The 24,471-nt window shown below is 41.8% G+C and overlaps 1 protein-coding gene across 2 annotated transcripts in view; it reads left to right on the top strand.

Moving 5' to 3' along the window:
- Window positions 1–7,515: 7,515 nt before the first annotated feature.
- TEC (tec protein tyrosine kinase) overlaps window positions 7,516–24,471 on the top strand; it is an 88,544-nt gene continuing 71,588 nt past the window's right edge. The window contains exon 1 of one of the 2 annotated variants that reach the window (XM_061584975.1): window positions 7,516–7,811. The gene's annotated coding sequence lies outside the window, so the exon portion shown is untranslated. Of the gene's footprint in view, window positions 7,812–7,856; window positions 8,076–24,471 lie in introns of those variants that run through there. The other variant, XM_061584979.1, reaches the window with a different exon arrangement.

Genomic DNA, 24,471 nt, shown 5'->3' with positions numbered 1-24,471 from the left:
TATACTGATCTAGATGGTTGGATAGTACAAAGCAGCTTCCTCCTATGTTCCTTGTTTCGTACACATTAATGAGTGAGCTCAGGATGCCAGCTCCTCAGTCAGATCAGGCTCAGCAGCTATAGTCTTTGGGCTCTTGGCTTGGTGGGTTGAGTCATTGGTGTCAAGACTCAAGGTGTTCCTTGGTTTGGTTTTGGGGCCCAGCCCACCTGCATCCCTGGCCCTCTTGACTCAGCTGCCTCCTTTCCCTCTTTTCAGTTGCAAGGTCACTGCTTGGATTCGAGATCATGACTCCTGGGAAAGGGTTCCCCAAGTACGTAAGAACCTCCACCCTGCCCTCTCTCAGGGCCCATTTTGGCCCATTAAAACTCAACATTTATCATATCCACCATTATAATGCGAGAAATCCCATAAATTAATGTTTAAATTCAAAGGAACATTCTGTCACGACCATGAAAATGTAGAAAGTTTGCTCTGAAGTGAGCAAAACTGCATCAAAACTAAGATTATTATTTTTCTGTGCTGAGTATGACATTTTGAACTATTTAATCACAAAGGGAAATTAGCTTCCTAAATAGAAGGATGTAATATAAATAAACAGCCTCTGTATTCCAGAAAATGGGTCAAATGGTAATTCTTTTCAGTAGACCAGCTTCTGTGGGTTGAAGAGTTTTCAACCTTTTCAGACCCAAGACCACACTTTTAATCCCAATCTGCAACAGGAGACCCATTTTTACTGTACAGCTTCATCTTTTTTCTCTGTGCATTTTTTTACTGTATATCTCCAGCTTTCTCTGTCTCTTTTTATCCATCTCTCTCCTATACAAACAAACCTTGAACAATACATGACAACGGTGGTACTACTGATATGATTCCCCTCAGGTCAGGGAGCAGCCCAGTTGTGGGTTGCAACCCACCAGGTGAAGAAGTATGAGAAGGGTATGTGTGATACAGGACTCAATGTTCTCTTTGTCTCTTGATGGCTCAGGGTTAGTGTTTGTATGTTTTCTATAGATGTATATATGTTTTTCTTCTTACTGAGACAGAGGGCTGTTCTTTGAAGTTAAGCTAATTATTTATCATTTAAAGGCATCAAATATTTGCCGCACATTCACCATATTGTGCTGTGGGTACACACACAAGGAAGCAAACATGGTCTGTCTAAGTTTCATAGTCTGTAGCTTTTCAGGATAAAGGTTAGTATCTCCTCCTTCAAGAGGTACTAAGTTTCAAAGACTGGAACTCTAATTAGAAGAGGATTGGGGATGTGTGACTCATATAGATATACAGTGCCTTGCAAAAGTAAGCAGACCCCTGGCCAGTGCGCTCATATTACTTAATTACAAAGGGTACATTGTAATTTTGTTCTGTATATTTTATTTTGAAACACTGAAACTCAAAATCAGTTATTGCAAGGTGACATTGGTTTTATGTTGGGAAATGTTTGTAAGAAACATAAAAAACTGAAACATGTTGCTTGCATAAGTATTCAACTCCTGTGCTGTGAACATAAGAACATAAGAAGAGCCTGCTGGATCAGGCCAGTGGCCCATCTAGTCCAGCATCCTGTTCTCACAGTGGCCAACCAGGTGCCTGGGGGAAGCCCACAAGCAGGACCCGAGTGCAAGAACACTCTCCCCTGCTGAGGCTTCCGGCAACTGGTTTTCAGAAGCATGCTGCCTCTGACTAGGGTGGCACAGCACAGCCATCATGGCTAGTAGCCATTGATAGCCCTGTCCTCCATGAATTTGTCTAATCTTCTTTTAAGCTGGTGGCCATTACTGCATCTTGTGGGAGCAAATGCCATAGTTTAACTATGCGCTGAGTAAAGAAGTACTTCCTTTTGTCTGTCCTGAATCTTCCAACATTCAGCTTCTTTGAATGTCCGCGAGTTCTAGTATTATGAGAGAGGGAGAAGAACTTTTCTCTATCCACTTTCTCAGTGCCATGCATAATTTTATACACTTCTATCATGTCTCCTCTGACCCGCCTTTTCTCTAAACTAAAAAGCCCCAAATGCTGCAACCTTTCCTCATAAGGGAGTCACTCCATCCCCTTGATCATTCTGGTTGCCCTCTTCTGAACCTTTTCCAACTCTATAATATCCTTTTTGAGATGAGGCAACCAGAACTGTACACAGTATTCCAAATGCGGCCGCACCATAGATTTATACAACGGCATTATGATATCGGCTGTTTTATTTTCAATACCTTTCCTAATTATTCCGAGCATGGAATTTGCCTTTTTCACAGCTGCCGCACACTGGGTCGACATTTTCATCGTGCTGTCCACTACAACCCCGAGGTCTCTCTCCTGGTTGGTCACCGCCAGTTCAGACCCCATGAGCATATATGTGAAATTCAGATTTTTTGCTCCAATATGCATAATTTTACGTTTGTTTATATTGAATTGCATTTGCCATTTTTCCGCCCATTCACTCAGTTTGGAGAGGTCTTTTTGGAGCTCTTCGCAATCCCTTTTTGTTTTAACAACCCTGAACAATTTAGTGTCGTCAGCAAACTTGGCCACTTCACTGCTCACTCCTAATTCTAGGTCATTAATGAACAAGTTGAAAAGTACAAGTCCTAATACCGATCCTTGAAGGACTCCACTTTCTACAGCCCTCCATTGGGAGAACTGTCCGTTTATTCCTACTCTCTGCTTTCTGCTTCTTAACCAATTCCTTATCCACAAGAGGACCTCTCCTCTTATTCCATGACTGCTAAGCTTCCTCAGAAGTCTTTGGTGAGGTACCTTGTCAAACGCTTTCTGAAAGTCTAAGTACACTATGTCCACTGGATCACCTCTATCTATATGCTTGTTGACACTCTCAAAGAATTCTAATAAGTTACTGAGACAGGACTTTCCCTTGCAGAAGCCATGCTGGCTCTGCTTCAGCAAAGCTTGTTCTTCTATGTGCTTAGTTAATCTAGCTTTAATCATACTTTCTACCAGTTTTCCAGGGACAGAAGTTAAGCTAACTGGCCTGTAATTTCCGGGATCCCCTCTGGATCCTTTTTTGAAGATTGGCGTTACATTTGCCACTTTCCAGTCCTCAGGCACGGAGGAGGACCCAAGGGACAAGTTACATATTTTAGTTAGCAGATCAGCAATTTCACATTTGAGTTCTCTGAGAACTCTCGGGTGGATGCCATCTGGGCCTGGTGATTTGTCAGTTTTTATATTGTCCATTAAGCCTAGAACTTCCTCTCTCATTACCACTATTTGTCTCAGTTCCTCAGAATCCCTTCCTGCAAATGTTAGTTCAGGTTCAGGGATCTGCCCTATATCTTCCACTGTGAAGACAGATGCAAAGAATTCATTTAGCTTCTCTGCAATCTCCTTATCGTTCTTTAGTACACCTTTGACTCCCTTATCATCCAAGGGTCCAATCGCCTCCCTAGATGGTCTCCTGCTTTGAATGTATTTATAGAATTTTTTGTTGTTGGTTTTTATGTTCTTAGCAATGTGCTCCTCAAATTCTTTTTAGCATCCCTTATTGTCTTCTTGCATTTCTTTTGCCAGAGTTTGTGTTCTTTTTTATTTTCTTCATTCGGACAAGGCTTCCATTTTCTGAAGGAAGACTTTTTGCCTCTAAGAGCTTCCTTGACTTTGCTCGTTAACCATGCTGGCATCTTCTTGGCCCTGGCGGTACCTTTTCTGATTTGCGGTATGCACTCCAGTTGCGCTTCTAATATAGTGTTTTTAAACAACTTCCAAGCATTTTTGAGTGATGTGACCCTCTGGACTTTGTTTTTCACCTTTCTTTTTACCAATCCTCTCATTTTTGTGAAGTTTCCTCTTTTGAAGTCAAATGTGACTGTGTTGGATTTTCTTGGCAATTGGCCATTTACATGTATGTTTAATTTAATAGCACTATGGTCACTGCTCCCAATAGGTTCGACAACACTTACATCTCGCACCAGGTCCCGGTCCCCACTCAGGATTAAGTCCAGGGTTGCCGTCCCTCTGGTCGGTTCCATGACCAACTGGTCTAGGGAATAGTCATTTAGACTATCTAGAAATTTTGCTGCTTTGTCATGACTGGAACACATATGTGGCCAATCTATGTCTGGGTAGTTGAAGTCACCCATTACTACCACATTTCCTAGTTTGGATGCTTCCTCAATTTCATATCTCATCTCAAGGTCTCCCTGAGCATGGAAGCTCCCGGTTTACACAGATGAAAGAAATTGCCCTATAGAGGACACAGATACCTTACCATTGGCCTCCACCTATGAAACCATTAAGTTGCTGTCACGTTGTCAGTATAAAACCCCCACTGTTGAAGGATCATTGGTCAGGCTATGGATCTGAAGGAAAATAAAGACCAGAGAGAAGTGAGAGATAATGTAATAAAATGCATAGATTAGAAAAAGGGTACAAAATAATATCCAATTGTTTGGATATCCCAGTGAGCACAGCTGGATCAATAATCAGGAAGTGGAAGCTGCATCACACCACCCAGGCACTGCCAAGAAAAGGCCGTCCCTCAAAATTCAGCGCTTGAACAAGAACGAGACATGTGAGAGAAGCCACAGAGAAGCCAACAATCACTTTGAAGGAGCTACAGAGTTCAGTGGCTCGGAGTGGAGTAATGGTGCACCAGTCAACCATATCAAGAGCTCTGCATAATACTGACCTGTATGGGAGAGTGGCAAGAAAGAAGCCATTACTCAAAAAGTACCATCTTAAAGCCCATCTGGAGTTTACCACAAAGCATGAGAATGCCCCAGCTGCGATATGGGAAGATGTTTTATGGTCAGATGAGACCAATACAGAGCTTTTTGGCCAAAACTCGAAGTGCTATGTGTGGCCCAGCCCTAACACTGCCCATGCCTCAACACACACCATCCCTACAATGAAGTATGGTGGTGGCAGCATCATGCTGTGGGGATGCTTCTCATCAACAGGGACTGGGCATCTTGTTAAAATTGAAGGAAGAATGGATGGAGCAAAATACAGGGACATACTGCAAGATAACCTGCTTCAGTCCATTAAAAAACTGAAGCTTGGGAGGAAATTCACTTTTCAGCAGGACAATAATCCCAAGCACAAGGCCAAAGCAACATTGGAGTGGTTCAAGAACAAAAAGGTGAACGTCCTACAGTGGCCCAGTCAAAGTCTTGATCTCAATCCCATTGAGAATCTCTGGCACTCTGAAAATTGCAGTCCACAAGTGACATCCAACCTACCTGAACGACCTGGAGTGAATCTGCCAAGAAGAATGGGCCAAAATCCCTCCGACACTGTATGCAAAGCTGGTACATACTTATCCCAAAAGAATTAAAGTTGTAATTGCAGCGAAAGGTGACTCTACCAAATATTAATGTGTGGGGGTTGAATACTTATGCAAGCAACATGTTTCAGGTTTTTCTGTTTCTTACAAACATTTCCCAACATAAAACCAGTGTCACCTTGCAATAACTGATTTTGAGTTTCAGTGTTTCAAAATAAAATATCACACAGAACGAAATTACAATGTACCATTTGTAATTCAGTAATATGAGAGTGTTGATCAGGGGTCTAATTACTTTTGCAAGGCACTGTATGTGCTGTGATCCAGGTGCAAGTTATGCCAATAACAGCTGGTGCAGAGAGGTTCAGATCAGTTTCTGATTCAGACTACTACAAAACACTCTAGAGTAGTTTAAAAGAGAAGTAGCTTCTTATTTCATCTATACCATTCATTCTTTGTGACTGTCACAGCATAACATTCCATCTTCTTTAGCAAAGATAGACAGCCAGGTCCAACAAAAATGGGATAATTGGGTGACAGGAAGTGTGAGTTCTTCCACCAAAAGCCATTTCTTGCTTCTCTTCGCCTCTTTTTCAAAGGAATCGACTTTTTCCATAGGAGTCAGAAGGTCAGTTGTGCATTTTGGAACTAGTCACCTTAAGAGACTGCAACTATTCTTTTTTTCTGGCAATCTTTGGATGAAGATTAATTGCTGGAAACATGCTGGGATTCATAATCACCTGGATTAATATATTCATCTTCTACACCTGTTGAATTTCTGTTTTTTTTCTTTGTCCTGCTGACAGTCACTATAGGTATCAAATTCACATGTTTATGCAGGAAATGTAAAAAACAAATGTAAAGACATTTTGATATGGGATGATTAAAATGGTTTTTGCATTTCTTGCATCTAAATAGGTAAAGATGAAATCCTGTGCACACTTTCATTGAATCACAGAATAATAGAATTGGAAGGGGCCTATACGACCATCGAGTCTAACCCCCTGCTCAATGCAGGAACCCAACTTAAAGCATTTTTGGGGAGTAAGCCCCTCTGAACATAATGGAACTTACTTCTGAGTGACCATGCACAGGATTGCGCTGCATATAAGTACAGAATAACAAGTCATGACAACTACCATAATTAGATAAACAAATGGTCAAAAATATACACAGTTCTATCATTAAAACTGTCTTGTCATCACATGCATTATGTTGCAAGAGCAAATACAGGTTTCTTCTAGACTATCAGTATTTTGTGTGAAGAATTCAAGCACATACTGGAAATATATGTTAGCACAATTAAAGTGGATCAAAGCATGCTGTTACCGCAGTGCAACAAATCCACTTTTTAAAAACTGCAGGGTTTTTTTGCAGTTAGAAAAGTTACAGGGAAATGCTCTGAAAAGTGTGAAGATGAAGAATTAATTAATGGGAAGAAGTGCAAGATGATTTACTGTGAAAGTAAATCAGTTTGAAAGATAATTGTCCTATACGTGAAAATAGAACAAATGCTCAATAAGGAGCTTACACAGTCTAACCTTTGCATAAGCTTTGTGCAACCAAATCAGGATGAACGCTCAATAAACAGGTTGTCTGGAAGAGCCCAAAGCCACCCTTTTCAGTTATATATCTGTTACTATTGGTTAATAGGAATTACTGGCTTTCAACAGAGCTATGTCATTCTTTTTCTCAATTTGGATGAAAGCTGGTTTGGTGGGAAATGCATCAAAATGCAGTATTTCATAAGAAATTACAAGATAAATATGGATTGTGGCTAATGTTGTGTGTACGCCGCTTTCCAAACCAGCAGTGGGTGTACACTGGATGCAGAGTAAAGGGGAGTGTGTACACAGGGCAAGACTTTGGGGCAGAAGTCCAGGGCTCCATTCAGTAGCAAGAGCGGAAGGGGCCCCAAACGCAGCCGGGCTCCCGGGGTACCACATTTTGAAGTAAGCGAAGCAATATCCATTGCCATCTAAAGATGGAGGGTCCTAATAGGCCATCAAATCCAGAGTCTAAAAGTACCTAACTGCATCACCGGTTGACCCACATCTTGCGCCAACCCCCCACCCCACAGTATTGGCAGTTTCTCGCCTTTGTAATTCCAGACCAATCAGAGTTCGATTTTGTTTCGAGACGGCTCTCCTGCACGTCATTACCTGCATCCACACCATTCACACGTGCAGGCTCCAAGGCGCTTGCTCTTTTGGCGCGGAGCCCTCCCGGAAGGGCGAGTCGTGAGAGCGGTGGCGAGAGGCGCCTGCTGTTGCTGGAGAGACCAGTGCGCGGGTGAGAAGAGAAGCTGCGAGCGAAGACCTCGTAGCCGTCGCTTCCTTTTTCTTACACCGCCAGAAACGACCTCCTCCTCCTCCTCAAAATGCAAACAAAGCGGGCGCCAGTAGAGGGCGAGGGAAAGGCCGCCCACTTTGGTGATCTCGAGCTGAAGGAGCGGCCGCGTTGCTGCTGCTGCTCAGCCTGTGGACGCCACAGTGCAGAGCTCGCTCACTCCAGCCCTTTCCGCAGCCGCAGAAGCAATTTCGGCTCTTCGCCCCGGCGTTACAGCCACTTTTAGGTAAGGACAGCGCGGCTGCGCTTGGCTTCTCTTTTTCAACCGCTTCCGATTCCTGGAACAAGCCAACAAGACTCTTTCCTCACGTATGTAGCTGGTTCTGAGACCAGCCGGTGGTCTGGCTAGCCCAGTGTTGCCAACTCGGACCGGGTGACAGCGGCTCTGTAGATCTCAAGTGTTCAACCTTCCCAGCGTCTGCTGCCTTAGGTCCTTTCACGATTACAGTTCAAACTGTGCTCTGGTGATCGGCGGTGGCTCTTCCTAAAGGTGAAGGATTTGCGTGTGTGTGTGTGTGTAATTGGGAGGCCGCTCACCTCCAGAGGAAGTTCTACTGATAAAAGGAAGGAAACTCAAAATGAGATCAGACATACTCTCGTGGACTTGTTTCCACACCTATTTTCATGCCGACGTCTCCCTCCCTTTTGCGATGCACCGCTCAAGATTCTTCTTCATCTGTGGTAGATTACAAATTACATGTCTGTGCTGCATGGCTTGAAACATAGACGTTTAATAAGTTAACGCTAGCACTTTCCTTAAAACACCTTGAGAATTGTTAGTAGAACTTTTAATCTCACGATGGATCTATTTGTGTTTAGTATTATCCCTGTGGCTGCTACCGACTGTTCGGTAACATTTACCTTCCCAAGAAGGGTTTATTAGAGGGCTCTGTGAAAGGGAAGCAGTGTGACCAGGACAGCCAGTGTGGAGAAGTGGTTTTAGAGTTTTTGACTAGGGTTGGGGGAGACCACAATTCAATTCCTTACTCAGCCATGAAGCTCATTGAGTAACATTAAGCTAGTCACAAGCTTAGTCTAACCTACCTCACAAGGTTGTTGTGAAGATAAAATGGGGGCTGGGGGTGGACAGAATGACGGGGATGGGACCTCTAGATGTTGTTGGACTCCCAGCTCCCAGGGTGAATGGTCAGGGATGGTGGGAATTGTAGTTTTCATTTCAGCTCAGGTTGAGAAATACTTGTTTCCTGGCATTTTAAGAGTTTTAGTCATAAAACCAGGCAAGTGTCTATTTTCAAGCCTGTTGAAAGTATATTCTGGGGGGCTTCTATATCATCCTGACATGGTTGCTCCTGTATTTACAGCTTCCACTAGAGAATCATACCTTGTTTCCCCAGTGTTATGGGGGTGCTACAGTGAATTTCACAAGAGAGCTCAAGACGAACATTATTCATGGTGTGGAAAAAGTGGATAGAGAAATGTTTTTCTCCTTCTGTCATAATACTAGACCTCAGGGCCATCCAATTAAGCTGAATGTTGGGAGATTCAGGACAGGCAAAAGAAAGTACTTCTTCATACAGAACACAGTTAAACTGTGCAATTTGCTCACAGATGATGTAGTGATGGCCACCAACTTTGATGGCTTTAAGACAGGATTAGACAGATTCATGGAGGATATGCCTATCAATGGCTAGTAGCCACAATGGCTGTGCTTGGTTTCTACTAGATGGATGAATGGCCTGACTCAATATAAGGTAGCTTCCTATGCACTGTTGAAGGTAGTATGCCCCTGTACGCCAGTTGCTGGGGATCGCAAGTGGGGAGAGCACTGTTCCACTCAGGTCCTGCTTGAAAGCTTCCCAAAGTCATTTGGTTGACCACAGTGAGAACAGGATGATGGCCTATGAGGGGCCTTTAGTCTGATTCTTATGTTCTTATGTTTAATCTTAATGTAGTTTTGGCTACACTCACACAAGCATGGTAAGCATGTTCTATGTATGCACAGATGTAGGTACAGTGCCAGTGTTATCCCTCCATCACAAATTTTTCATCACAAGGCATCTTGCGAACCCTTCTTCCACTTTCCAGCATGTTAAAGTTGCTGTAGTCACAGGGGGAGGTGCTGAAAAGACCACCTCTCCTTTTCCAGAAGAGTAGTGATAGTGTGTTGCATATCAAAAGGCTGTAATTTAAAGGAGCAATATACATGCAAGTACAACCACAGTTTTTACCACAGCAGTTTCCACTGCTGATGAGAGAAGTCACTGTTAGTTGAAAAAAGCAGCTTGGCTTTTTAGTAGCGGTAAGTGCTGAGCTGACAACGTCAAACACAGTTTCAGTTATTTTCACAGTTCTCTTCTCTCATGAGTATAATTGCCTCTATTGGGTGCTGTAAAAATGCTCTGGCAGTTTAGAGGCTATCTGGTGTGTATATCACTAATATGTTGCTAAAGGATTCTTTGACTGGGTTCACATGAAACACTGGCTTCATTTTTCTTGGCATACCAGCCCACACATTCTTTTGTCAATCATTTATAATCTACAAGGAAAAGAATAAGAACAAGAGAAACCTTTTCTAAAACTACCCCACTGAAAATGGGGTTGAAAACCTTCTTGTGTGAACTTTTCATTGCCAAATTTATACAGAGATAAACTATAATGTAGTCCTTTTTAGAATAGCGTCACATGCAAAATAGTATACAATGCCCATCAAAATTCTGCCACTTACCGTATATAGCACTGGGGGGGGCAAGGGGGGGAAAGAACTCAAGAAAAGCAACTGAATTTTACATATGCAATGCTTTTGCTCTAGCCCTAACTTACTGGCCTAAGAAATGTCCCATGAGATTATTTTTCAAGCAAACACTGACCCAGAGCAGCATATAGGTACCCTTCTTCTGACACAACACACATGGTTTTATTGTGGGACATTTTCTGAGACATATTTGAATTTACCTTGGGGTAGAAAAATACCCCATAAAACTGCCTATGTCTGTTTTTAAATTTCTTTTTAAAAATTAACATATTGGGGTATTTTTCTTTTTGTCCCATGTAGTTTTTCAAGCAAAAACTGACTAAAGTGCCTTACATGATACACATGACCTTGTTTGGGGCATTCTACTACTCCAGGATACATTGGAATTCAGCTTGGGGTGAGAAAAGGCTCCATAAAATTGTCTATGCTAATTTTTCTTGAAGAAGGCTAGAAGATCTCTATTTCGAATCTTGGAAGAGATAGGTTTACCTGTGATTGATGGGGTTGTAATCTCCCTAGCAGAACAGGCTGAAAGTCTGGGAGTTGTTGTTGCATTTGATCCAGTCTTGCTTTTTGATAAGCCAGTTGCTATAGTAGCTAAAAGTGCTTTCTGTCTGCCCTGTATGTTTGCAGTGCTCTGCCCCGTCTTTGACAGAGAGGATATTGCAATGCTAATCCATGCTTTTGTAACTTCCAGGTGTGATTACTGCAATACACCCTACTTGGTGCCATCCTTGAAAACAATTTGGAAGTTTCAGCTAGTTCAAAATGCTGCTACACATCCCCTTACGAATAGGAAACAGCACCATCATATTTAATCAGTCTTGCTTTAGCTAGCTGACACCATGCTTCTGGGTTCAATTCAAGGTGCTGATACTTTCCTACAAAGCCGTTCAGGTTTGGATCTCACAGATGGTGCCTCTTTCTATTTTGTCCCCTACATCAGCTTCAACTCATCTATTAGGGATGCTATAACAGCAGGTTTCCTGCATTGTTGTGAAGTTGGACTAGATGACTTTAAGGTTCCTTCCAAGTCTTTGATTGTTCTCAGGCCTTGCTCTGAGTTCTAACTGCACATGAAGTGGGGACTGTTGCAGAGCCTTTTAATTTAGGAAGGGAGATAAAGCTGTTAGATCAGCGGACAGTGCCTTGTTTATGATGGCCCCACAGCCATGGAACTCCCTCTCCTGAAATATAGTATCAGCTCTCTCCTTAATAGTGTTGAAGTGGGCTCCAAAAACATTTGATTTCAGAATATCTTTTAATGAGGGGGCTTGATAGACAGTTAACTCAGTTTTTATCATGTCTGGCTGTAACATGTTGATCTGAAATAATTTATGTTTTTATAAGCTTGTTATAATGTGGGAAAATAGCATATGTGAATGGTGCCTATTTTTTTTAATAAATAATGCCCTAAAGCTGTAGAATGGATACCCCCCAACATCTGCACTTCCCTCTCTTCACTTCTAGAGGGTGTTCATAACATATTACTTCTGTTTAGCCTTGGCTAGTTTTGTTTGTCAGCTAGTTTTGTTTGTTCTTCTTGATGCTGATTTTTTATGAGTGTGTCTGTGTTGTTAAATATGTTTAATTTGTTGTGTATGTTACCTGGAGCATTGCAAAGGCAGCTAATACATTGTTTTGACTGACAGATAAATAAATGTGGACACTCTCCACATATTCCAGACCTGTGTGCTCCCTCCTCCCTCTTTCTCAGATTCTTTTCTTCAGTTTTGAATTACTGTAACCACAATTTTATATGAAGTCCAAACTGGGCAACTATGGTTAGCAATAACTTCCAAATCATGATTTGCAAACTAATAACAAACTATGGTTTGGACATCAGCATTAACCGTAGTTGCCCAGATGTCATAGCATACTATGGTTAGAGCAACCTGTACATGAAAGAAGGAATTAGTACAGAGAGAGTATGTGGAGTGGGAGATCTGCAAACATGAACTGAGGCAATAAGAAGCACTTTTGAAGCTTTTTGAGCTATCTGTGAATGTTGTTTAATATGTGAAAGAATGTACAAAAGAAATTGAATTTCTCCTTGTGAGGTGTGCTGGGCCAGTTGGGGAAGGTTGCAGCTCAGTGGCAGAGCATCTGCTTTGCATACAGAAGGTCCCAGGTTCAACCCCTGGCATCTCCAGATGAGTTGGGAATGTCTCCTGTTAGACATCCTGGCTAGCCACTGCCAGGCAATGTAGACAATACTAAGCTAGATGGACCAACAGTCTGACAGTATAAGTCAGCTTCTTATGTACTATGCTCAGGAACACCTGTCTTTCTAAACTAGTCTACCAGCAAATTCTAATACCGCAGAGACTACTTCCTTCCCATCTTTGGCCTCTGGGTTGTCAGTTGCAGGACCAGACAGCACATCTCCAGGATCACCTTTGGCCCAGAGTCTTCTACTTGCTGACTCCAATAGAGGTTTTATATTTGCATGACTACAGATGGATTTAAGGAAGTGCTGATTAAAGCCTTGCATGTAAAATGCCCTTTGTCCATTTTTGTGGCAAATCATATATATCTAGCGGCCAAACAAAATCATTTCCAAAATTCAAGACATGTATATACTACCATATACATGCCACACAATCTAATGCCACACAAGAAATCCAGTATTCTTCCAGTGTCCGGTTCAGAGCGGGAACCACAAGTCAGAGACGAGGGTGCAAGGAACTCTTGCTTTATTAACGTAATGGATACATCAAAGGCGGAGCGCCTCATAGAAAAACCCTATGCTAACTTACTACAAGTCCCTAACTACCCTCTAGACATGCTCTGCAACATGTAATGAAAGTTGACTCAGTGTGGCAGTCTTAAATAGGAGAGGTCTTGGAGCGTAACCTTTCACTCCTTCGTACACACACCCTCTGCCCTGTCCGCTTCTCCCTACATCATGAGCACGGTGAAGGGGGGTGAGCCTACATGGGCTCATCTGACAGAACAGGGTCCTCATCTGCAGGTGGGGAAGCAGAGGGCTGGGAAGCGTTGGGCGTCTCTAGGATACTGCTTGGCACAGGAGGAGTTACTGCTCTTTCAGAATCCTCCCCTAATGGCTCCATGGGGGTGCTTGATGGCTGAGCGCTGTCCCATTGAGGGGCAGGGCCATCCGTGAGAACTGGCGGGGCGGCTAGCTCACTCTCTTCCTCAAGGTCTGGGCTAGACTCAACAACAGCTGGATCGTCCATGCCCGCTGATGGCTGAGGCGCCTGCAACTCATGCCTTCCCCCTCCTTTATCCTCAGGAGAGAGGCTGGGCTCAACACCCCTGGGCTCAACAGCCAGCCAAGTATGCAACTGGATGATACAAAAGTACAAATTCAAAATATTCCAGCAATTAGTACTCATAGTGACAAAACTGGCTGTGTATAGTTGGAGAGCACACAGTAAATTTCCTCCTAGAGAGCTCATCCCCCTCTAGGATGCACATCTTAACATGGTGAGGGGGTTTGAGAGTGTTGAAGAAGCTAACAGCAATGCCGTCAGGAGTCTAGACCAAGAGGCTAGACTCCTAGCAGGGGCACCCAAGGCGGAATGGTCAAACCTGAAACACCAGACTAAGATGCATCCAAACTCAGAGGAAGGCAATGATAAACCACCTCTGAATACATCTTACCACAAAAACCCTATGAACAGAGTATCCAAAATGCAACACAAGATAGTGCTGGATGATGAGACCCCCAGGTCAGAAGGCACTCACTGAGCTACTGGGGAAGAACAAAGGACAAGTAGCGCTGTGACTAATGACACAGCTGGGTCAAAGGCGAAAGGAAGCCCAGAGGCTGATGTGCACAGATGCAAAAGGAGAATCCGGAGTTGTACGACACACACAAAAGGAACATGGAATGTGAGAAGCATGAACCAGGGAAAGTTAGAGATTGTCAAGCAAGAAATGGAACTTATCAACATTACAATACTTGGTGTGAGCGAATTAAAATGGACGGGAATGGGACATATTGAATCAAGCGAGTATAAAATATTTTATGCAGGAAATGAGAAATTAAGAAAAAATGGGATTGCTGTAATAGTGAGAAGTGACGTAGCAAAAGCAATCAGGAGCTAAAATGCAAGGTCTGAGCAAGTGATATCAATGAGATTAAGCTGGAAACCTATCAACATAGCCATCATCCAAATCTATGGTCCAATGGCAAACACAGAAGAAGAGGAACTGGGGAGATTTTATGCAGAAGTACAGGAAGAAATTAATCACACACCCAAACAAGATGTGCTGATGATCATGGGAGACTGGAATGCAAAAGCAGGGAACAGAGAAGAACTAGGAATTGTGGGGAAATGGGGCTTAGGAGACAGAAATGAAGCAGGAGAAAGACTTATTGAATTCTGTGAAGCCAAGGATTTGTTTCTTGCGAACATATTTTTTGAGCAAAAAGACAACTGCACACAAGGACATCACCAAATGTTCAATATAGGAATCAAATATTATATAATTGGTAGCAGAAGATGGAGAAGTTCCATACTTTCTGCGAAAACAAGACCAGGAGCAGACTGCGGTACAGATCATGAACTGGTCATATCGAAAATCAGAGTAAAGCTAACAAAGAACAAAGCAATTATAATGCCAAAATACAATTTAAATAACCTCCTAGAAGAATATAAAGACCAAATAAGGAACAGATTTGAGGCTTTAAATTTGGTTGACAGAGAACCGGAAGAACTATGGACTGAAGTCAGATACATTATCAGGAAAGAATGCAAAAAGACAATACCTCTAGTTAAAAAGAGAGACCTCAATGGATGACTGAAGAAACTCTTAAAATGGTTAAAGAGAGAAGGAAAGCAAAAGCGAAAGGAGATAGAAACATGGTCAGAACCCTAAATACAACAATACAGCGCCTAGTACGTAGGGACAAAGAGAACTATTACAATAGTTATTGTATAGAAATAGAAGAGGACAACAAAAAGGGAAGAACAAGAGCCCTATTCCAAAAGATTAGAGAAATTAAAGGGAAATTTAAACCAAGAGTAGGGATGTTGAACAATCAACAGGGGAACACACTAACTGAGCGAGATGAAATAAAAGGAAGATGGAAGCAATACACTGAAGAACTCTATAAAAGAGATGCCAGGATGACAGATTCATTCATGGAGGAGCCGTATGATGAAGAACCAGAAATTTTAGAATGTGAGGTGAAAGCTGCACTTAAAATGCTTGAAATAAACAAATCACCAGGAACAGATGGCATACCAATAGAGTTGCTACAAGATACTGAGACTGAATCTGTCCAAATTTTGAGAAAAATGTGTCAAGAAATATGGAAAACTAAACAATGGCCCACAGACTGGAAGCATTCCATATATATCCCAATTCCAAAGAAAGGGGATCCCAGGGAATGCAGTAATTATCTAACTATTGCCTTAATATCCCATGCAAGTAGAGTAATGCTCAAGATTCTACAACAAAGGCTCTTAGCATATATGGAGCGAGAAATGCCAGACGTCAAAGCTGGATTTAGAAAGGGAAGAGGCACCAGAGATCATATCGCAAACATATGTTGGATAATGGAACGGACCAAGGAATTTCAGAAGAAAATCACCCTGTGCTTTATAGATTACAGTAAAGCCTTTGACTGTGTAGATCATGAAAAACTTTGGAATGCTTTAAAAGAAATGGGGGTCCACAGCATCTGATTGTCCTGATGCGCAACCTATACTCTGCACAAGAGGCTCCTGTAAGGACAGAATATGGAGAAATCGACTGGCTCCCCATCAGAATGGATGTGAGACAGGGGTGTATTTTATCACCCTATTTGTTTAACCTATACGCAGAACATATCATATGGAAAGTGGGATTGTACCAAGATGAAGGAGGTGTGAAAACTGGAGGGAGAAATATCAATAATTTAAGATATTCAGACGATACCATACTACTAGCAGAAACCAGTAATGATTTGAAACGAATGCTAATGAAAGTTAAAGAGGAAAGCACAAAAGCAGCACTACAGCTGAATGTCAAGAAGACTAAAGTAATGACAACAGAAGATTTATGTAACTTTAACGTTAATGAGGACATTGAACTGGTCAAGGATTATCGATACCCTAGGCACAGTCATTAACCAAAATGGAGACAATAGCCAAGAAATCAGAAGAAGGCTAGAACTGGGGAGGGCAGCTATGAGAGAACTAGAAAAGGTCCAAAATGCAAAGATGTATCGCTGAACAGTAAAGTCAGGATCATTCAGACCATGGTATTCCCGATCTCTATGTATGGATGTGAAAGTTGGATAGTGAAAAAAGCAGATAAAAGAAAAATCAACTCATTTGAAATGTGGTGTTAGAGGAGAGCTTTGCGCATACCATGGACTGCAAAAAAGACAAATAATTGGGTATTAGAACAAATTAAACCAGAACTATCACTAGAACCTAAAATGATGATTCTGAGTTTATCATACTTTGGACACGTAATGAGAAGACATGATTCATTAGAAAAGACAATGCTGGGAAAAACAGAATGGAGTAGAAAAAGAGGAAGGCCAAACAAGAGATGGATTGATTCCATAAAGGAAGCCACAGTCCTGAACTTACAAGATCTGAACAGGGTGTTTCACGACAGATTCTGTTGGAGGTCGCTGATTCATAGGGTCGCCATAAGTCGTAATCAACTTGAAGGCACATAACAACAACAACAACAGAGAGCTCATGACTAATGCATGCAGCACAGATAAACAAACTGTTATATACCATAAAGGTGAGAACTACTTTACTTAGTAATTAATAATTATTACCTGATGCCCCTTATCATGGCCAGCCCTACCATTTGACAGAGTGAGATGGGCACCTTAGTTAGTAGGGGTAGGGACAGTAGCAGCAGCAGCCCCCTCGATGTTCCCTCTGAGTACCCCCTTGCCATTTCCATCCTCATGAGTTGGACTGATGAGTGAGTGGCTGTCCTTAGGTGTGGTAGAGAATGCCGTTCAGTTGCCAGTGTTGAAGTAGGAGTCAGCTGCTAGTCCGGTTGGCTTTTGTATGTGAAAGGGACTGTGCCATCTTATCCTTTGCTTCAGGCAGTAAAATATCTTTGACCAGCAGGGCCTGCCCAGGATGTGCCCTCCTGAGATGCACAAGCCAAAAACGCTCCCCATCAGGCCACCGTCCCTGTGCCCCACCCAGCCCAACATTGCCCATTGCTGCATTGCTTGCAGCAGTGGTACTACTCATTCCCCTCTTGCCAAGGTTAGACTATTTTAAATAATTTTGAAAGGTAAAATACCTTTTAAAGCACATTGCTGCCCTGCCAAACTTCTGTAGTGGGGGGGACTGTGGATGTAGTCCTTAAATATTTCTAAAACTTATGAACATGAGAAGAGTCCTGCTGGATCAGACCAATGATCCATCTAGTCCAGCATCTTGTTTCCACCATGGCCAACCAGATGCTTCTGGGAAGCCTGAAAGCCGGACAAGAAGGAAAAGCCTTTTTCTTTTGTTGCTCCGAGCAGTTGGAGGTTGCATATAGCTGTCATCGTGACTTACAGTGAGTAAGAGATTTATTCTCCATGAATTTGTCAACCCATTTTCAAGCCTGCTAAACTTGTGGCAGCCAGTTCCATACATCATGACTAGTGTGAAAAGCACTTCCTTTTGTCTGCCTTGAATCTCAGTTTAATTAAACATCCTGAGTATTTGGTATTAAATACTTATCTCAGTCCAGTTCCTCCACTGCATGCATAATTTTATAAACCTCTTATCATATCACCCCCCTCATTACCTTTTTTCTGAATGGAAATTCCCAAGTTTTGTAATCTTTTTTCATAGGGAACAGCTACCTAATAATTTTGGTTGCCTTTTTCTGCACCTTTTCTAGCTCTGCAACTAGAACTTTACACAGTATTACAAATGTGGCTAAATAACATATTCTTTTTTTTGTTATTATATGCTTTCAAGTCAGTTATGACTTATGGAGACCCTATGAATCAGTGACCTCCAATAGCATTTGTTATAAACCACCCTGTTCAATCTTGTAAGTTCAGGTCTGTGGCTTCCTTTATGGAATCAATCCATCTCTTGTTTGGCCTTCCTCTTTTTCTACTCCATTCTGTTTTTCCCAGCATTATTGTCTTTTCTAGTGAATCAGGTCTTCTCATAATGCGTCCAAAGTGTGTATGATAACCTCAGTTTCATAATTTTAGCTTCTAGTGATAGTTCTGGTTTAATTTGTTCTAACCCCCAATTATTTGTCTTTTTCATGGTTCATGGTATGCGCAAAGCTCTCCTCCAACACCACATTTCAAGTGAGTTGATTTTTCTCTTACCCACTTTTTTCACTGTCCAACTTTCACATCCATACATAGAGATTGGGAATATCATGGTCTGAATTATCCTGACTTTAGTGTTCAGTGATACATAAGTCACAGAAGTGAAAGGCCTAGTGCAGGACTAGCCGACATGGTGCCTGTAAGGATGTGCCCATAGCAGACCAACATCTTGTTCACTTAGAGCCTGAGATGCACACCTTTACGTGGTGAGGGGGGTTGAGAGTGTCGAAGAAGCTGAGAGCAATGCCGTTAGGAGGCTAGACTCCTAGCAGGGGCACCCAAGGCGGAATGGTCAAAGCTGAGACACTAGACTAAGATGCATCCAGACTCTGAGGAAGGCAATAGTAAACCACGTCTTGAATACCTCTTACTGTGAAAACTCTATGAACAGACAGATTGCCTGGGCATTCAGGGTCAAGCCTGGGTCCAAAAGAACCCTACTTCCCTTGTCCTTATTTCCTAGATGCTGAATTCTTCTAGCTGTTCTTCCCTAGGAACTTTGATTTATTTCACCCCTCTTTAGGTTCAGAGCAGCCCATGGCAACTAGAGATCTGTCTGCTTACATTACTCTTTTGTAAAATTAGAAGAGCTCAGCCAATCACTTCTTACTACCACCTCCAAAAATTCTGTTGGCATATTACAGTAGAGATGGCATTCTATAAACCTCGACCAGTTTTTCGTCAGAGAGGTTTTGTGTGTGAATGATGAAGTAAATAAAGATATAGTAGTTTGGGGTCAAACAGCCACACAACAATTTTAAATTAATATATATTTTATATGTTGTGAAGGCATATTTCCTAGATTTCATTTCAGCATATAGAAATTAAAATGCTGTTGTTTATTATACTGTATACAAAATGTTTTATACATTCCTTTTTAAGAGATAAGAGAATATTTAAATGCTGAGCCATCACATATAGTGTTCATATGGGCCCTCAGATAGCTAAACCACTGATGTCCGTCTTGAATAGTGCTTCCTCCCTCCACCGCATGCTACTTCCCCTTTCTCAAAGTCACAGGGTATGCTGGTGGTTTCCCCTCTCCTCCTCTGTGGTTTCTTCTCACTCCCCTTTTTTTTTCCTGATTGTCTTTCATCGTAGTCTAAGTTCCTTTGAGGCTTGATCCTCTTGTCCATGCATTACCTTGCATGGACTTCATGGAGCAAGCTGAAGAATAATAATTTCATGAGATTCATTTCCTAGAGAGGGATCCTATTTCTTATAGTTTCCTGCAGCGGGCACATAATTGCCCCTCTATTTGTGCAGCTGTCATGACGTGCTGGATCAGAGACCAATGCAAGAGAAAAAGGGCAGGCAAAAAGGTGGGTGAAGGGGCAGTGGGTATTACAATAGTGATTTTTAAATCTGCCCAATGCATGACTGTGCATTTCTATAAGCGTTTTCTGCTCTCTTCTCTCTTCCTTCCAATAAGAAAGGATTAGCTAAATCATTATGGCCAAACTTGACATGCTGGGGCCATCATTCATGTGTCTTTGCTTATAAAGCGGGATGGGGGGGAGGGTTCAGGGTCTTATTTAAGAAACAGTGAAACAAGCTTGCAGAAGAGGTGCACTGAATTTTCATGCATGAACAATCCTTACCTCTTATTCCATTCCTTCAGTAATGTTTTCCCTTTTGTTGGCTTTGATATAAGTGAGCTAGGAATGGAGAACAGGGCTGGGGCAATGGACTGAGGGGCTGTAACATGCTGGAGGGGGGAGGGTTTAGTGTCTTTCCCCTGCAGGATGTTTTTACTGTTAAAAGTGAATACACACACACAAGCACATGTGAATGGGTCCACTCAGATCCTGAAACTCCTAGGTCTCTCTGGTTTTCAGTAAAATGAATTGCTAAATATTCTGACTAATGTCACTGCAATCAGGAATACACTCTGGCTTTGGTCCTGTTGTTTGGTCTCTTTAAACTGTATGCCCATATTCTGTTTGTCTGCTGTATGCTATATTCTGTCTTTGCTGTGAACAATTCCTCTTTTTGCAGACCAATTTAATGTCCCATAAAATGTGACTAGACTTTTTGCGTGGGTGGTTGCTCTATTCAGTTTATTTTGGGGCAATATAAAATTGTGCATATTCAGCACGGCTGCCTCTAAAAAGCAAAAGTTTTACAATTTCAATCATCTCAGAATAATGTATCACTCTACAAATGTCTGCCATTAATCTTATCTACCACAGATACATGATGATAAACAGCATTCTGGAGAAGAACTCAGATTAATGTCTCCCAATTAATTTAACTCAAAGGAACCAATGATGCAGTTTTCACAAAAGGCTCTTGTGTTTTTCTTTTCTTCTGCTGGTCTTAGCTAGTTGTGGAAGACATAGCACTGATAAATATGCTTATTGGTGGGCACCTTCTAGAGTGACCTGTTGTCAATAATTTATCTTACATATTGAGACTTTAAATACTGAAGGATGGCATGGAGGAACTTGGTGTTTGCAAAGGCTATATATGGGGAAAAGTAAAGCAGATTTTGTGATATGGCACTGACTCACCCTGCAATAGCATTATAATCAGTGTGTGAAATGTCACTACTTTTGCCTTGCATTGAGATTAGAAAGTAACTTTTTTAATACCACAAGAAAATGGTGTGTGCAGTTATTTTGATTTATGTTCTAGATATAATTTAATACATTTAAGACTGATTGGTTTCATTTGAAGAGGTAAGCAGGTGCCTTTTAAGGAATAGTCTGAATGAACATAGTGAGATTTATTTTCCAAGTAAACATGCATGGATTTGTGCTGCACAAATGCTGACCTTTCACTGGATCATGCCCATTAATTTTAATCCCCAAATAGGCAAGCCCAGAGTCTTAAACAAGTGTATTAGCTCCCCAGAATGAAAAGCACAGAGCAAAATGGCAAGATGGAGATTTATCCTGATTCAGGGTAAAGGAACCTGTGGCCCTCTGGATGTTGCAGTACTCCAGTTCCCATCATCCTTGACCATTGACCATGCTGGCTGGAGCTGATGTGAGACAGAGTCCAACAACTTCCTTGTGGTATTTGGTGCTTTTGTTTCTCTTCCATCTGAGAATTTTCTTAAGCCATGAAGCAGTATTAGCTTTCAAAAATAAATGTGTGCAATCCTCTTAATTATCTAAATCAGGGGTAGGAAACTGTCGGCCAGATCCATATCTTCTCTACCCCTTATGGGCCAGATTTCACACATGGGCGGCAGCAATCAGTCACTGGACATTAATATAACATCTGGTGATGGGGTGCTTTGAAGTCCTGATGATTGTCAGCACTCCAAAGCACCACACTGGGCTGGCAAAGTGCCCTGCACAGTGCTTTGCAGTGCTGCCAATCAGCTGGTTATTGGTGCTTCAAAGAGCTGAGCAGGGCTCTTTGCAAGGAGCAAGGGGCTTGCAAAAAGCCCTACTCAAATCTCTGTAAGCCCCTTCAAGGATCAGCTGGCTACAGAATTCCCCCATGGGTAATCCTAGGAAGCGTGAAAGCTCCACTTTCTGCAGAATTTGGCTGTGCTACTGAGTTCACCATGGGGAGTTCAATAGTGCAGCTGTGCCCAGCTGGATTGCTCTCACGGCCACTTAGCTGATTGGTGGTGATTGCAAGCTTTGCTTGCCAATACATAATTGGGAGTGCACTTTAAGAGTTCCGATTGTGCATTGGCAGCCACATCTCCACCTGCATTTGATCTGATGTCACATGATGTGGACAAGGTTTGGGGCAAATAGACATAGTTTGGGGGAAATGCCCTCATTACCCAAATTGGAATCTGTGCCCAGCCTAATTAGATCCATAGTCTGGAGGTTCCCCCCTCCTGATCTATCTGTTTTTAAATGACTATGGGACTCTGTGCTTCTTTAGTGTAGAAACAAAATACTAGAACAGTTTATTAGCACTTTTGAGCAGGTTAACTCATAATTTGCCCTTTCGTTTTCCTTACCTTTGCTTACCCTCCCCCATGCCTTCTTTTCCTACTAATTAACATTTAAATAGTGGCTGGAAAACTACTGATAGAGTCTGCAAAAATAGCTGTGTTATTCAACAAGAAAAGTATCCCGAAGAGGTGATTGTCTTGTAGATATTATTGTATGAAAATGAGTTGTAGTGCATATTCTGTTCTGCAGTGGCACTGGAACAATCCCATTAATTTGTGGGAGCTGAAAATGTCATTTCTAGAAAAGACAGTTTAGATGTTTGATTTGTGGCATACAGTTTATTGATATGTTTCCCAAGATGAACCCTAAAAATAACAAAAGGTCTCTCCTCCTTCACATCATGCTTCATGGAAACATCCAACCCAGCTATATCTACTAAAATCCCCTTTCTATCTATCACCCTAACCAAGAGTAAAGAAAATTACTATAAAGCCATGTCCTTACACTCACACATGCATATCTATATCTCTATCTATATCTAATATACTAGCAACTTTGTACCTAGCATCACTTAGGAATTCTAAGAAACCAAGAAATCAGTGCAGTTTTGAAATCAGTAGTTAAAATCAGTGCAGTTTTGAAAGGCTTGGTCCATCATCTTAATACAAAATGTTGTCCCACTGTAATCAAACATAAAAGAAAACCTATCCCAATGCCAGGGAGCACCTGTCAGCTCCACTTTCTGCAGGGTTTGACTACGCTACTGAGTTTACCATGGGGAACCAACATGCAAAATTTGGTTACAATATCTTAGGAGGCATCGAAATTCATAGCAAACAAGCAACTTTCCAATATATATAGTAGATGTATATATGATGATGAGTGTCAACTGAATGTATGAATTGACTCCATTGACAAAACATTGTATGTGAGATGAACTGAAGAGAGACACCTCCATTTGCAGTGTTTGATCTGTGATGGTCCATTCAAACATTCAGACTACCACTTAATGTTGTCATCACCAAGTGAATGGGTATTTGTGGAGCCCACACATTCAGTTAAGAACATAAGACCCTACTGGGTCAGGCCAGTGGCTCATCTAGCCCAGCACCCTGTTCTCACAATGGCCAACCAGATGCCTATAGGATGCCCGCAAGCAAGGTCTGAGCACAAGAGCACTCTCCCCTCCTGTGGTTTCCAGCAGCTGTTATTCAGAAATATACTGCCTCTGACTGTGGTGACAGAGCATAGCCATCATGGCTAGTAGCCATTCATAGCCTTATCCTCCATGAATTCGTCTAACCCTCTTTTAAAGCCATCCAAGTTAGTGGCCTTCACTGCCTCTTGTGGGAGTGAATTCCATAGTTTAGCTATGTGCTGCGTGAATAAGTACTTTATTTTGCTGTTCTAAATTCTCCAACATTCAGATTAATTGCATGTTCATGAGTTCCAGTGTTATATGAAAATTAATTTGCTATCCACTTTCTCCATGCCATAATTTTATACACTTCTATCATGTGGCCTCTTACTTGCCTTTTCTCTAAATTAAAAAAACCCAATTGCTGCATCCTTTTCTCATAGAGTTGCTGCATCCTATTGATCATTTTGGTTGCCGTTTCTGACTTTTCTCCAACTCTACAATAGCCTCTTTGAGGTGAGGTGACCAGAACCGTAGACAGTATTCCAAATGTGGCTGCACCATATATTTGTATAATGGCATTGTGATATTGGCAGTTTTTAATTCCTTTCATAATGATCCCTAGCATGGAATTTGCCTTTTTCACAGTTGCTGCACACTGTTTATCAAAGTTGCATTTGATAGCTTCAGTTAATGGACTGAAGTAATTTTTAAGACAACACATGCTTCAGCTCTTGGGATAACTTTGAAGTTGTTTCCTTTACAGCTTCCTCTTCTGGAGAAACTAAAAGTAAATTTGCTACAGTATTTTCTTTAGTCCTAAATTCATTCCATTGCAATAGTATAGGGGTGGCAAACCACGATTTCCTTGCCTATTCAGAAGAGGTA

Source organism: Rhineura floridana, chromosome 9 (assembly GCF_030035675.1).
Source record: "Rhineura floridana isolate rRhiFlo1 chromosome 9, rRhiFlo1.hap2, whole genome shotgun sequence".
Lineage (NCBI taxonomy): Eukaryota > Metazoa > Chordata > Lepidosauria > Squamata > Rhineuridae > Rhineura > Rhineura floridana.
The sequence above is the reverse complement of the archived record's forward strand: the minus strand, read 5'-3'. Positions and strand labels throughout refer to the sequence as shown.